Source organism: Meriones unguiculatus, chromosome 7 (genome assembly GCF_030254825.1).
Source record: "Meriones unguiculatus strain TT.TT164.6M chromosome 7, Bangor_MerUng_6.1, whole genome shotgun sequence".
Taxonomy (NCBI): domain Eukaryota; kingdom Metazoa; phylum Chordata; class Mammalia; order Rodentia; family Muridae; genus Meriones; species Meriones unguiculatus.
Window position 1 is genome coordinate 120,249,734 of NC_083355.1, and position 14,866 is coordinate 120,264,599.

A 14,866-nucleotide genomic window follows, 5' to 3' on the forward strand; every position below is an offset into this window, starting at 1 on the left:
GTGAGGATGAGGGTGAAGGTAGGGGTGAGGAGGAGGGTAAGGATGAGGGTGAAGGTAGGGGTGAGGAGGAGGGTGAGGAGGAGGGTGAGGAGGAGGGTGAGGATGAGGGTGAAGGTAGGGGTGAGGAGGAGGGTGAGGAGGAAGGTAGCAGCAGCTCCTCGGAGACTGTCAGCACCAGCATCCCTAGGACACAGGAAGCACATCACAGTTCTAGGTTCTGGTGTGCTGTCTCGACCACTCTTCCTGGGTCCGAAACATCATCGCCGTGTAAAGCAGCTCTTCATGGACACAAACCAGGTGGCTGGTGGAGCAGAGGCCACCCCGGTCATAAATGAGGTTTAGAGACTTGGAATGCGGGGAGTCAGGGCCCTTCCCAAACCCAAGGCGGCTCCTCCGAGTGGAACTTGTAATAGTGACATCCGATAGTGCTGATGCAGGGTTGGTGGACCTAAATTTCAAAACTCCTTTCACATCGTGGGTCTGTTCTCTCTCGGCAAAGGAGGCCCGGCTGGCGCGGTGGCCTGGTGGCCGGAGGCCTGGCCGGCATGGTGGCCAGAGGCCCGGCTGGCACGGTGGCCACTTACCTTGATTGCCAGTGGAACACCTGGATGCCCTGACGACGGAACTGTTAAGCGGCAGGGAGCAGGAACGCAGCAGCTTTCTGTGTGCCGCAGTGCGGTCACTGCGGTACCCCAGGCCTCCACTCTGCTCCCCCTCAGTCCTCACAGGCAGGTCCTGTCTTGTCACCTGTCACCTCGAAGCTTCCTGCAGTTACTCAGATTCTCCCTATCCCATCCTCACCCTCCGGCACTCCCACCCCCATGAGCTGCCATTGCTTTATTTTTGCAACTGAGTGTAGTTTTTCAGTTTAACCATCTGTTGTATTTTTCTCTCCTCTGGCACCTGATGAGAACAAGAGGCTGGTCCTGTTTGCAGGCTGCGCCATCCCTACTGACCAAAGTCAGTGCGGGTGCCTGCTAACCTCACAGGAGTTGGCATCCCGGGAGGCGAGCCTCCGGGCACACCTGTGGAAGATTGTGTGTTGGTTATGTGAATTGGGCTGGGAAGACCCATTCTAAAGTGAGTGGTGCAGTTCTTTGAGTTTGGACCCGGACTGTAAACAATGGTGAAGGCTGCGTGAGCGCAGGCACACATCACTCTCTGCTTCCTGACTTCAGATGTGATGTGAGCAGCTGTTTCAAGCTCCTCCTGTCTTGATTTCCCTGCAATGAAGCCTGTACCCCAAAGCTGTGAGACTAACATGAAAACCCCCTTTCTCCTGAGCTGCTTTTGTTGGGAAGTTTTATCACGGTAACAGTAAAGAAACTAAGACATACTGAATAACCATTTTCTGAGTGAATGAATGTGTACTTTGAATGAAGTTTGCCATACTCCTGGCTAGGATAACCATAAATAAGAAATAATGCTTATTGCCTTTAGCAGAATGTTTGGTGCAAGCTACATGCACATTATCTTATAACTTACTTTTAAATTAATATTTCAAAAAATAAGTGTTGGTGTGACGACGCAGTGTGTGCCGCCATGGGAGTTCTCTGAAAGGGAACTCCTCGCCCACAGACTTGACCTCAGGAAGGCACTGATAAGCTTCCACATAATGTGGCCAGTTGAGGACCCAGGCCGCCCTGGCTGGACTGAAAACACAGCTTCGTCCACAGTCGTGTTTGACTCCCTTGGCCAGCTTTCCCTACTCTTGTGATCTGACTCAGGGAGCCAGCGTGGAATAAAATGTCTTGATGCACTTCCCAAAGTGATAATGGGCAGTGATTGACTTGCTCACACCTCCTTCCCCGACCTTTACCTCAGGACATGGCTGGTGCCTGGAGAGCCATCCTCTGACCTGCCACCAAGAAAACAAAGCAAATAAGCCAATTGGAAAGTCACTCAAAAACTTTTAAGAGGAGAAATGAGGGTTCTCTCACAGCAGTAACTCAGCACTTCTGCTGAAGTGGTCAGACTCTGCTCCTCCATCCCACCACCCATCACTGTCTTGTCATCTCCAGGATCATCCTCAGCCCCAGTATCCTCCTCAGCCCCAGGATCCTCCCATCATCCTTAGTATCCTCCCATCATCCCCAGCATCCTCCCATCATCCCCAGCACCCTCCCATCATCCCCAGCATCCTCCCATCATCCCCAGCATCCTCCCATCCTCAGCCATAGCACCATCCCAAACAGAGGCCACTGCTGACTCAGTAGGCCCGGAAGCCAGCCTGGGAGGCTTGTCTCCAAGGAGAAGTGGGAGGAAGGGGAAGAAGAGCTCTGAGAAACTGTTTAACATTTCAAGCGCTATTATTATTTTTGGCACCATATTGAGTCTGTGTCTTTTTTTTTTTTTTTTTTGGCTACTTTTCTAGTACTTTATGTATCTGGAAGGAAAAATTGCAAGCAGTTTCAGTAACATTGGGGGAAATGTGCAGTGCCATTGCAGGAGGTATTTAAATGCTATTTAAATGTTATTGTGTGTACTCATGAATAAGCTTCAGTTAAAATGACTCTAAAAATGACCTGCAATATAATTTGTTTATATGTCATAGACATAAAAGATGCCTTAAACTTTGGTTATCATGACTACAATTATATAACTAAAAAAAATGAAATCCGATAACAATTACCATTTGACCCCATGTAATGACTCAATGCAAAAAAAAAAAAAAAATGGGTCCATAAGTCTGTGGGTGGTCCTTCCAGTCACATGATCAGTGTCTGGACCTGAGTGTTTATTATTTGAATAAACATTTTGTTTTTGAAGATTTCAAATGTGCACAGCTGTAGGGATGGAGAGGTAGCTCATGATGAAGCATGACTTAGCATGTGTCACTGCCCAGGTTCGATGCCTAGCATGAAAAATTAAACGTACAGAAGGACTGAGAGCCCCACGGAGAGACATGATGATCCAGGACTGCAGCCACTTGACAGACAAATAAATTGTCTATCACGGGGAGGGTGGTCGTCCACAGGTTGTCTGTGCTGACGTTTGGAGCAGTAAGCAAAGTGAGCAGTTTTCACAGCTACTCTAAGGCAATAGATAACATAAAAACGAGGTCAATGCAAGGTATTCACTAGTTACCATGACCTAGTATGTTCCTGGATATTCTGACAGAAATAGCTAATAATAGTTAGGTTAGAATGTTGGGAGTTTTGTTTTTCTAGAAAAGAACCTAAGCCCACGCTATCACTCTGTAGCATAGAATGACCTTGAACTTCTGATCTTCCTCCCTCAGGCTTCCACTGGGATCACAGGCCTGCATGAGCATGCACAGCGGTTGCAGTGCTGCGGGATCAAACCCAGGGCTCTGCACGGGGCAAGCACTCCAGCAGCCCAGCTGCATCCCACCCTGTCTGAGAGTTAATTACACACCACTGCTTATAGCAACAGTATTACAGTGCCCTAAAAGCAGAAAATCTAACAGCCCTTCATCAGAGGAACGCTGAGACAAAATGTGTAATACTCTACACGTATAATGGAATAATATTCATATTTTTAAAGAATGGAACTCTGGCACGTGCTATAACACGTATTAATCTTGAAGATTTTTTAAGAGAAATAAGTTGGGCAGAAAGAACAGATAGCACACAAGCCCATTATATGAGATACCTACAGTATTCAACACACACACAGAAAATAGATTTTAGATTAGCTCACTGGAGAACTCATTTTTAGTAGGTATAAAGTTTGATTTTGAGAATATGAAAAATCTCTGAACATGATGATCATGGCAATCTCACAATGAAAATACAGTAAATCCCACTGAACTGTATATCCGCAAGTAGTTAAAATGGGTCATTTGATAATATGTGAATCTTACTCATAGTTTCAAAAGCTCCCGCACAGCAAAGCTAGGATAGTGCTTGGGGAAGTGCGATAGGGGCAGAAATAAGATGTTCTTGATTATGCTCTCACTCGGCCCTCCCAGTGAGCGAGCTTCTTAAAGCCCTGTTACTCATCTTCAAACTTTTGAGTAAGCAGAGACAGCCTGTAGGGAGAAAGGCGAGATCCTAGAAGCTGGAGATGCTGAGACAGTTTCTGCAGAGAAGGGCGCTAACAAGATGGCTGATGAAATACGGGACACCGAGGGTCTGCCGTCTTGCCCAGACCACCTTCCAAAGGGCAAGTCTGCTGGTGGAGCCCTTGGCGTTTATCGCCATGCTTTGACTTGGAGTGCACTAACAGGAAGTTGGATGTGAGGGCTCTTAGTTACTTCCTGTTCCATTTCTGTGAAGAGACACCATGACCAAGGCAACTCCCACAAAGAAAGCATTTAATGGGGGCTGGCTTACAGTTTCAGAGGGTTAGTCTATGATGGTGGTGGGGAAGCAGACAGGCACTGGAGCAGTGGCTGAGAGGTTCTGATCTTCTGGTAGCAGGCAGAGAAAGATACTGAGTCTAACAGACTTTCAAAACCTCAGAGCCCATCGCTAGTGACACATTTCCTCTAGCAAGGCCACACCTCCTAACTCTTCCCAAATAGCTTCATTTACGGGGGCTATCCAAATGTATGAGCTATGGGGGCATTTTTTATTCACCACAGGCTCACCACAGTCTCCCATGGAGCTGGCTGATATTTGTATGTCCACATGTAATGATGGAGACCCCGGCATGGGGACTGCTTACAGTCAAGGCTGTTTTCAACCTAAGAGATCTGAGGATATGAAGAATTCTGTAATTTGTCTTTTATTTTCACTCGTCTTAAGAATGAAGTCCCCGGGATATTTTAATGAGATTCAAGTCCCTTTACATGACAAAATAGCACAGATATTTTCTTCATACGCAAAGAATTAGCACCAAGTTTCTCTAAAAGCAAGTCTAACACTGCATTAGGGGCCCTGCCCTGATTACAAGGCCTGCTTTTAAATATCAGAAAAATGCAAACCCACAGGCACACGCTGACGGCGCCGCTGCGTGAGCTAGCTTTGTGTCAGATGGCTCCTCCTCCCATGTTACAGGCAGAGACGGTGGCGCTGACAGGCAGCCTGTGCTCAGTTTACTAATTTCGGAGCAGACGCGGGGCCTCCCTTCCTAGCGGGACAGCATTTAGGACTCTACCATAGCAACGGTTCCCCAAGACCTTCCAGAAGATGCCACCAGCATGTTTTCCCTGCCGAAGTGTTTGTTTGTTTGTTTGTTTGTTTGTTTGTTTTTGCTTCTGGCTTAGTTTGGTTTCTAGGGTGCCAATGAGAACAAACTAGCACTCTGTAAAGGCCATGAGGTCCTTGTGCTCTCAGGTAAGCAGCGAGGAAACCAGAGTGCTAAGCGTGCAGGGTTGTCTTCAGAGGGTGGCGGACCTGTTTTCTACTATCAGGCTGGACATGGATGTGGCTAACAGCCTGGCGGCCTGTGCTGTCTGTAGATCCAGGCCACAGTCGATGCCCAGACTCTGATTTTATCTCAGACTCTTTATCTTGAGCATTGTTTCTCAGCTGACAGAACCCGTCCTTATGGGAGAAGTCCTTGTGCTCCACAAATGGAGCAGAGGGGTTAACAGCCTGCAGAGCTCTGGGCCATCCACATGGCCAGGCCACACCTGGCTCCCCAGACTTTTCGCTTTGTCTCAGTCGTCCTTCCTAGACCCTTATCTTGAGCACTTTCTCAGTCAACAAAACCCATCTTAATGGAAGAGGTCATATGTGCTTTGAAAAGAGTCTCAACGTAAGCTTTGTTGTCCATGTGGGATTAAGTTAATTATCATCAGGAAACCTTTTTCTAAAATTGTGCTGGGCTTACATATGCCTAAAATAAACTGCCTGGTGTCAGACACAGAAGTTTGAACCAGCAATGGCTCCTGAACCCCCTGAACAGGACTTCCTTCTTGCCTCACTTGAACTGACACTCTGCTGGTCATGGGAGCGGTTACCCCAACACTGCACTGCGCTTCCACGCACTCCTTCTGTCTCAATTGCATTTCCTGCTTATCTTGTAATTTTTACAGGTTTTCACAATGCAATCATTGCAATCTTCCGATTCTCGCAGAACCCCTAGAGGTAGGTAAAATATGAATTTTGTGGTGTTTATTTATTTTATGACTGTCACAGGTCACAGTTACTATGTGGGGGACCAATCGCTTTTCTTACCTTCTTATCTCTGGCCTTTTGGTAAGATAAGAACATTGGTCCATGCTGAACACAGTGGCCAAAGCCCCAACCCACGGCACACTAGTGTCTCACATAAAGAAATCACTGGTCAGGGCTAGAGAGATGACTCAGTGGTCAAGAGCACTGTTGCTCTCCCAGAGGACCCAGGTTCAATTCCCAGCAGCCACATGGTAGCTCACACTTATCTGTAATCTCTCTAAGTGGTTTGACACCCTCACACAGACGTACATGCAGGCAAAACACCAGTGCACATAAAATAAAAATAAATAGATCATTAAAAAAATAATAGGCCAGAGCAACAGTGTGTGTGTGTGTGTGTGTGTGTGTGTGTGTGTGTGTGTGTGTGTGAAAATGTAGTCTTAAGTAACTTTCTTTTGCAACTGGGGAGAAGGCCATCAACATTGAGTGACCTTTAGAATTAGTAAAGTTCAGGCATGTCAATTAAAATGTTCCTACTTTTGCTCCTACGTTCCTTTCTTCTCCCAGCCAACATCTTGTGAGTCATTTCCATCTAAAATGAAATATAACCCCCTTGAAAGATATTACTGTCTGGCCAAGGCCAGTTGCACCTCTTTTGTTTTAATTTTCTATTTAACTTTTATTAATTATACTTTATTCATTTTGTATCCCCCCCAGTTGCACCTCTTTACAGCTCTCTCTGCGGCTCTTTTATTCCCACTGCCCACACAGGCGCCTGACACACACAGCCTAACCTTCTCTTCCTAGTCATTCAACCAACAAAGCAGTACTGAGCACTGAAAGCACTGTTCTGGTCTCTTGGTGAACAAGAAAATAATTCCATCCGACGGCAGCTTAAATGTAGCAACTGGAGATAACTGACTGTCTAGGTCAGTTGAAACCATTGGCTTCTAAGGTAAGGGAAGTCATGGCAGTATCTTGATGTAGTGTCGTTCCTAACTGTAGCCTCTACGTACCCCCTCTTGTCTTTGCCTGTCTTCAGGCTACTCCCTCCATTCACAAAGCCTATCTTCTAGTTCATAAATATATACTTAAAAAAAATCTGGGTACCGCATGTGAGGGAGACAGGCAGTGTTTGTCTGACCGTCTTGTTTCACTTAGCGTGATCATTTCCAGGTCCTTCCACTTTCCCGCAAATAACACTTTAATTTCTCTTAAGCGTCAGTGTGTCTGAAGATGCCCTTGGATTCTTGATCTTCCTCCTTCTCCCCTTCTAGTGCCAGGATTGCAGGGCAATGCCAACCCTCTTACTCAGCCCCTTTCCTGGCTGAATAAAGGTGCACCGTGAGTGTGTGCCACATTCTCCTTAGCTGTCCATCTGTTGGTGGGCGTCTAGGCTGGCTCCGCATCCTGTCTCCTGTGAGCAGTACCACAGTAGGCCTGGGTGTGCAAGTATCTCTGGCTTACTGACTGTGCCTCCTTCAGGCACAGCCTCAAGGGCAGTGTATCTGGGTTCCATGGTAATTCTATGTTTTATTTTTTGTACTACAACTTCCAACTTGGTTTCCATCATGGCCTCATTAGTTACATTCCTTCCAGCAATGTATACATTTTTTTTTCCTCCCTGCATTCTTTGCTATTGCTTGTTTTCTTGATGCTAGCCATTCTGACTGGGGTGGAATGGACTCTTACTGCAGTTCCTGATAACTAGGCATGTTTATTCCTTTTTCATGTGCTTATCGAGATGGCACATAATCTTGGCAGGCAATAGGAAAAAAATCCCTGTAAACTCAACATGTGATTTGAATGTCCTCTTTGCACCCTCCCTCACAGAATAGCTGGGAACCTGCCAGACTTTGCCAGATAATAATCCTAACGTAAAAGATCTTTTTGTGGTTGGGGCAAAGGATTTATGTGAAAATGGAGTAACACAGACAAGTGGTTCTTTCTGTGAAGGTTGGAATGAGGATGGCCCCCATGCACTCTTATGTCTGGGTACTCAGTCCCTAGTTTGTGGAACTGTTTGGGAAGGAACAGCTGTGGCCCTGTTGGAGAAAGTTATCACTGGGGGCCGGCTGTGAGTTGCAAAGTCTTGAGCCATTCCCAGTGTATGCGCCCTGTCTTCGGCTTGCGTTTGAGGTGTGTGTGCTCATGTGTTCCTGCTGCCAGGCCTTTGCTCTGCCATGGTGGGCTCTAAATCCTCAGCTATCACCTTCTTTTCTGAGCTTTCTTGTTCTTGGTGCTTTATCACAGCAGTAGAAAAGTGACCTGTTAACCTTCCTTTCCACCCCATGTGAAACATTATATAACCATTCCCTGCCTAGCGACATCTCATGGACCTTTATTTTTTATATAGAGCTCAGAAATAATAAAGAAGCAAAGGGCTCTGGGTAGACATTTTGTAAAGTGGGAAGAGAGGGGAAAGAAAGGCCTCAGTCAGGCTAAACCTGGCCATGATCTGAATTCTAGGTCCTCTATACCATTTTTAGAAAATATCTTGCTAGCCTCCCATCATCCAGTGATTTATTTATTTTTATTTTATATGCAGTGGTGTTTTGCCTGCACGTATGTCTGTGTGAGAGTGTTAGTCCCCTGGACCTGGAGATACAGATGATTGTGAGCTGCCATTTGGGTGCTGGAAATTGAACTCAGCTCCTTCTCTGACTTATACTTCCAGGTCACAGTTCATCACTGAGGGGAGTCCGGGCATGAACTCAGGTAATCAAGAACTTAAAGGAGAAACCAGGAAGGACGGCACAGGCTTGTGCTCAGCTTGTTTCTTAATCAGCCAGCCCACTGCCCAAGGAACAGAGCTGCCTGCAGTGGGCTGGGCCTCCCATATTAGTTTACAGTCAACAGTTCTCCCCCAGACACGCACATGGGCTGCTTGAATGTGTGCATTCCCTCAGTGGAGAGTTCCCAAAAGGCTTTAGGCTGGATCAGGCTGCAGCTAAGCAGGACAAACCTTCCCACTATAGAACAGTCTAGCTCCATCCCACCCTGAAGTAGATGAGCCCCTCTTAATTTACCACTGCTGTTTCCCCTCAAGGTATTACCCTAAAGAGAAGTTGCAATTTCCCTAAATTTTTAGAAGGGGTGGCACAAAATTAGTTTAAGCTTTCTGGATCTCTGTGTGGAGTCTGACAGTTATGAGCAGTGTTAAAACTCAAGCACCAATGCAGGCAGACATGCACAGCCCCTATTTGGCCTACAACTTATTGCCTACCCTCATTTGGCAAACTGTCAAATGTTGACGTGACATGCATTGTTGCTTTTTAAATATAGCAATTCATAAACCAACAAAAAAAATACATGAATTCTCAAGAGACCTGGGATTAAAGGCCTTAGCTAGGAGATTGTTGTTGTATTTTGAAAGAATAATAAACACAGGGTTGAGTACTCTTCCTTCGCTCTGGTGCAAATCCAAGGACTGAGCACCTGCTTCCCCGGCCCCGAGCACCGGGAAGTTGCATAAGCCAAATGTGCCTTCCTGTGAGGAGCCGGCGGTGGGGCGGGAAGAACCAACTAGTTACCTAACCTGTTGGGCTTTTCAGTTGGGCGCAGTTAGCTGACCCAGCAGCTGACAGTCCTCGGCTCTCTTCTTTGTCTTTTTAGAGAGCAGCCCACACGAGTCTTCACCATCGGAGAAGTTCAAATTCTGTCCTCACTGAGAACCGGACAGAAACAATGTGCAATTGGGAATGGCTAGCCCCAAATTAGTATGTAGGAGGCGGGTAGTGGGGGCGGACCCTCTACCTCACGGCGAAGCTTCTAAGCTTGACACAGGAGCTTCTACTGAGTGATGCAAACCCAATCATGATTCATAGAAGGCAGACTTTGGAAAGAAAGGTGTTTTCTTTCTTGGGGACTTGATGTGTTATTTATATTACAGACAGCTAACCTACTGGAGGTCCCCCCCCACCTTCTGCAAGAATGATCCCATGTCATTCAGCAAGGCCTAGAAGAGGAATCATAAATAATAAGCAATATTTACAAAGTATCTCAGATGAACTTTTTTGTATGTATATGATTTTTAGATAAAATCTATCGTCTATCTTTCTGTCTGTCTGACCACCCATCCACCCCTCCATCTATCTATCTATCTATCTATCTATCTATCTATCTATCTATCTATCTATCTATCTATCATGTCTATCCATCCATCCATCTACTCATCTGTCTATCATCTGACTGTCCATCCATCCATCTACTCATCTGTCTATCTATCATCTGTCTGTCCATCCATCCATCTATTATCTATCTATCTATCTATCTATCTATCTATCTATCTATCTATCTATTTATCTATCGTCTATCTCTGATAAGGTCTTACTGTGTAGTTAGTCCTGGCAGGCCTAAAACTCATCATGTAGACCAGGCTGACCTCAAACTCACAGAGATTTGCCTCCCTCTGCCTCCCAAGTGCTGAGATTAAAGGCATCCCTCACCTCTGGTCTCACTCTTTAGCCCAGGCTTATCTTGAAACAATCCTCCAGCCTCATCCAACTGAGTACTGTGATTACAGGCATGGGATACCACGCTTAGATACAAATGAATTTTAGAAACAGTTTTCAGTGAAAAAGCACAAACAAGGTTGCCCTCACCATATAATATTTGCTCTCTATGCTAGCTTTCCTTTCCTATGACAAGAATCTGCTATAACCAGCTCATCCAGAGAATAAGCTTATTTTGTCTCACAGTTCTGAAGACTCCCCTCCAGGAAGTGTTAGCACTACTGCCTGAGGGCCTGTGATGCCGCAGCATAGCATAGTGGGAACACAGGATATGGCAAAACCACACATCTCATGGCCAAAGTCAGAAGACCTGAATCCTCTCACTAGGCCAAGTCTGAAAGTTTCCATGCCCGCCACCCTTGAGAATGATGCCTGGAACTAGGCTTTTAACATGTGTGCTTTGGAGGACAGTCAACTCCCAAACTGTAACATACGTGAACTATATGAACAACACCCAGTGACACCCCATATTGGGTAAGAGTGCACTCATCACAGATGCATCCTGCCAACAGGGAGAAAGCACACGTGTGCATGTGAGAATAACATAGGGCTGCAGATGAAGTGTCTGAATAAAATAAAGCATGCAGGCATGAACCAGGACGATGGTGCTGTAGACTGGGAAGAGCGGCATGGACCAGCATGATGACATGCTACAGACTGGGGAACACAGACATGGACCAGCATGATGACATGCTATAGACTGGGGAACACAGACATGAACCAGCATGATGGCATGCTATAGACTGGGGAACACAGACATGGACCAGCATGATGACATGCTATAGACTGGGGAACACAGACATGGACCAGCATGATGACATGCTATAGACTGGGGAACACAGACATGAACCAGCATGATGTCATGCTATAGACTGGGGAACACAGATATGGACCAGCATGATGACATGCTACAGACTGGGGAACACAGACATGGACCAGCATGATGACATGCTATGGACTGGGGAACACAGACATGGACCAGCATGATGACATGCTACAGACTGAGGACACAATTCAGTCAGCTCTGTGAACATGAGGGTCGGAGATGAGGAAGAGTAAGAAGAACCTCGTGGTTCCTGGGGAAGGAGCTAGTGAACTCCTGAAATAGGAGGACCTTCAGCACAGAGAAGGAGAAAGTAGCCTCTAACCTGCACCTTTCCACCATACCACAGTCTACGAGGGCAGAAGAAACTGCCCCAAGGCAGAAGCCAACAACCCTTCTCTCTCCCTCCTTCCCCCTTCCCTCCTTCCTTCCCCTGTTCCTTCTCTCCCTTTCTCCCTCTCCCTCCTTCCTTTCTGCCTCCCTCCCTCCCTCCTCTTGCACTCCTCTCTCCTTCTTTCATCCATTTTTTTTTCATTTTTTGGAACAAGGTCTCACTCAACCTTTGTTCACTTTTTCTAGTGCTGGGGATTACAAGAGTGTGCCACCAAGTTCTTCTCCTCCTCCTCTCTCCCCTCCTCTTCCTCCTCCCCCTCCTCACCTTTCTCTTCCTTTCCATTTCCTCCTCCTCTCTTCCTTATCTGCTTCCTCCTCCTTCCCTACTTTTAAGGCAAAAAGCTGGATTTGGCCTGTGAGCTACAGACAATTGCACCAGGCCTATGGCAACACGGGATACACCTTGCCTGGCAGGCTCGACCTCACATGGCAGGCTTGACCTCACATGGCAGGCTGGCGTTGTAGCTCCCAGGGCCCAGTGCTGGAGGAAGCCGGCTTAAGTCTGTTTACCCCAGCAGCCTGCAAAACACCTTTCAGGACTATGAAGTTAGTGAGCACACAGGGAGCTTTCTTGTTGGATTGAGGTTGACCTCTCTGTGTCCTGCAACTGGGCTCAAGTTCAGAGCAAAAGAGCCGGGGATCCGTAGGGATTCTGTGGTTGCAGAACTTCAGGGACAAACGTTCCATGCGAGAGTAAACACCTGGGGAGCAAGGCTCACGCACATTTCACTCCTGAGTCAAGATCGTGCTCACAAGCAAACGTCACAGCTCTCCGAGTTCCCGGCAAGTGGCGAGACCTCGCACTGTGAGTCTTCAGCAGAGCTGTGTGAGGGCTTCTGTTCTGCCTTTCTCCGTCACCCTGGCTAAGCCCAAGTCACTCTTTCCTGGAACCCTGTGCTATATAGGAAGCCACCGGGCACCTAAACCATGCGTGCCTCTCACAGTTGCACGGGAGCGCTCCGCCTTCCCCACCCCCAAGATCACTTCTGTGTGAACAGGCCAATCGAGCTCTGCACACTGAGCGCAGTAATCATCAGTGTGATGCTTAGATATCAAAGGGAACGCTAAATAAAATCAAGCGCCAGGCTACTTTCCCCTCTGCCCTGCTCTGCCCCGCCTCTGTGCTAATTGCTGGCTATTGTCTCCTGAGGCCCCGCCCCTGCCTTGAAGCTCCCTCTGGTCACTGACAACAAGATGGCTTCCATGGCACCGGAGAGCACTCCTGTGCACTGATGTGGCTGACGTCTTCATCTTGTCCTGTAATGATGCCCTCTCCAGGAGCATCCTTTTGTTCTGACTTAGATTTCCCAGGGCGCCCTTGCCTGCATCTCAATCAAGCCCCACTCCACTAAGACTGCACTGGTCTCTCTCTCCACAGCAGAGGCTGTGCAGCAGGAAAAGGCCCCTCTCTAAGCTTGGATGAATTAGTACCAGTCATAAAACCTTCCCATAGCTTTCCCAGGACGCTGTGGGCTAAGAGAGGCGAGCATAATCATTAGGTAGGCAGGCACATCTGTTGGGGGCCCGTTAAGATTTCAAGTCCAGGCTCTGTTCACGCCTGTGATGTGAACATGGGCAAGATAATTAATATTTAATGTCTCTGTGGACACTTGTCTGGCTATAAAACCCAAATATTGGAATATTGAAGCTTGCTTCTGAATGAAATACATTTTGTTAATTTCTTTTTAAGCCAGGGAGAATTGTCCTCGATAGGGCTAATTTATATCAGTTTATAAAGTTTATCGTTGGGTGAGCGCTGACATGTTAATGCAAGTGGTTATTTCCCAGCGAGAAAATGTTCTCGTGGTAACAGTGACCTTGGGCATGTCCATCTCAGCACCCTCACGGAGCTCACCTGCAGGGAAGCTGGAGGCACGCAGTGTGTGTTTTCTGTGTTTTTCTGTGACGGAGGGGAAGACGTCTCAGTGTAGGCGGGATGTGGGGTGTTCGTCTGGCTGCTGATCGTCCTGGCTTCCCCACCCCCCTCTGCTCAGACCAGCACCTGTCACTGTTACCTGTGCAACTTGGACTTTTCCCCAGCAGCCCCACAGAGTACAACTCAAGCGAGACTCACATTACCCCCTTCCCTTCACAAATGAGGAAGAAAACCAGTTTTTCTTCTTTTAGGTACAAAATGACAAAATGTATGTATCCAGAAAGGCCCCGTGAAAACCCTGGGCATCTTGCTTAAAGAAGTGGTCAGTGGTCTTTGTTCGTTTGTCTTTGGCACGGGCTTGCCTGATCCCAGGCCAGCTTTGAATTCACCGTGCCGCCAAAGATAAGCCTGAATTTCTGATCATTCCTCAGTGAGCACACACAGCTTTGCAGGGTGCGGAACACTAAGGGTTCATGAGCCCTGGGCCATTCGCAGCCCCTAACCAACACCCCTGTCTGCCCATGCCCGAGTTGTGTTCCTCTTTAAGAACTGTTGGATTGGAGCCATGAGTGAGATGAGGAAGTGTGTGGAAGCTAAGTGACTTCTTCAGGACAGACAGCTAAGGCAGGAGCGGATTCTGCCCTAGAGAGGCGAAGGGCGCCTGGTGGTTCATCCCGCCTGGCACTATTTGCCTCCTCCGCCTTCCTCACCTGCAGTGGGATTTAAAATGCTTGGTTGATTGATAACCCAGCAACGAGTTGCCCGGCTCTCCTTATCATGTAATCAGTCCCTGTCTATTCGGGTAATGAAAATTCAGGTTATTATTAGCTGAGGAATAATTTTGAATATTCAAAATTCATGTATGTAAATAACAAAAGGATTAATACATTTCTCATTTCCATAATCTTCTCCAAAGTGTCCTGATGGAGGGGCGTTTTGATGTCCTCACCCCAATTTCTTAGAAACAATGGAGCTTTGTTCACTTGAATTAACTGGGCATAAAGTAATTCAGTAAAGACTGATGCATTTCTGACTTTTTAATGAGAAGTGTTTGTGCCTGGTCTAGCAAAAAGATGCCACAAACCTCTTTGTTATGGGCGACTGGTTTGGGCTGGTGGGAAGCAGTGATGTGTGTGTGAAATGGCCAGGCTGAGCTTCAGGCTCAGACCTGTGTCCGCACCAGCACGTGACTTCCACGCCACAGCTGAGCCCTGGAGACTTTGCTTCCTCT